The 1,399-nt window shown below is 41.6% G+C and overlaps 1 long non-coding RNA gene across 1 annotated transcript; it reads left to right on the forward strand.

The window, feature by feature from the left end:
- Positions 1-300: 300 nt before the first annotated feature.
- On the forward strand, positions 301-1,272 carry LOC111648592 (uncharacterized). The gene is made up of 3 exons (XR_002760158.2): positions 301-498; positions 1,029-1,089; positions 1,201-1,272. It is a non-coding gene; the product is annotated as an uncharacterized LOC111648592 (long non-coding RNA).
- The last annotated feature ends 127 nt before the right edge of the window (positions 1,273-1,399 follow it).

The raw sequence follows: 1,399 nt of genomic DNA on the forward strand, positions 1-1,399 counted from the left end.
TAAACTGCACATAGAAATGGTGGCTCTTCATCATTTTGCTCCTGCTGCTTTTAAAGTCTGTGCACAACACTGAGCTGGAGCTTTTCACCTCAGACTGGGGAAAGACAATTTTTATTTCACATGTGACAGTGAGGTGGTACCAGTCATCCTATGAAACTGTTTTTTTTTTTTTTCAACCTAAGTATATAAAAAATATATATAAATAAACCTCTCTGATGACCTTCTGTGATGTTTCTTCTACATGGGTAAATAAAATACACTGTGGTTAAATTCTATTATGGGTATGAAGTCACAGTAAGTTAGATGATAGGGTGCTAACCTTCATTTCCCAGTGGTATTACAGATTCTCTTTCTCATAAATTGAATCCTTGAGTGAGTCACTTGTCACTTTTTTAGCTGTAACCAGAAGCAGCAGTTGGAGTTGGAGCAACTGCACGATGACTTTGAACGTCTCAGGAGCCAAGAGCATCACAAGAGCCGGCAGCTGGAGGAACTGACGTGAGTCTCTGCTTTACCGTCCTGGCCATCTTTCAAACACTTCACCATATGGAGGCCTGGGGGCGAGCTGCCCCTTTTGATTCACATCTTTCATGTCTCTCTATCGTTTGTCTTTCTTTTGTCTATTTATTTTCCTTTCTCTCTGCAGCTCTGACTGTCATTCTGTTTACACTGTGCTGCTCTGGCTGTGGAGTAATACAGTCATACAGACTGTGTCTAAAATTAACCAGAGGCTAGCCCCTTTAACCCACTCTTTGCCTATTTCTCTCTGTCTTTCTCTTGCTGTCTTACTCTATTTGCATCTCCATTATGTAGTTTTGAAACAAGGTAGCATCTGGCTGTTAATAGGCCTCTTTCTGGACTGACCTTTGCAGCATATTGCATCAGATGGCAGCTGGGTAACAGCCCACGAGTGGGGCCGCCGGTGCATGCTGCGTTTGTTCTTTGTTTATGAATTATTCTGGCAAGAATGTGGTAATCATTTGGGTAAAGGGAAGCTCATTTTGAATTTTCTATCTTTCTGTCTGTAGATTTCTCCATGAGCGTCATGAGCAGTCAAAACAGGACCTCAAAGGGCTGGAGGAGACTGTTGTAAGTCATTATTTGCTGTCACGATTCACTTGGCTCCATCAGCAGCCACTGATCCACTAAATACACTGTAACTGCTTTAACTGCACCATTTCCTCTCTACTCATACTATAGGCTCGTGAGCTCCACACCCTGCACAACCTCCGCAAGCTTTTTGTTCAAGACCTCACGACTCGAGTTAGAAAAGTAAGCCAGACATAATTAAGTTACACAACACACCTCAAAGCTTTAATTTTTCACATATAACCATTGTAGGCAGAGTATATGTGACTTTACCTAGACTGTATGAAAATTACTTTTTTGGAACTACAGT

Source organism: Seriola lalandi, unplaced genomic scaffold, assembly GCF_002814215.2.
Source record: "Seriola lalandi dorsalis isolate HSWRI2012SDOR001 ecotype SW California unplaced genomic scaffold, Sedor1 jcf7180002043731, whole genome shotgun sequence".
Classification (NCBI taxonomy): domain Eukaryota; kingdom Metazoa; phylum Chordata; class Actinopteri; order Carangiformes; family Carangidae; genus Seriola; species Seriola lalandi.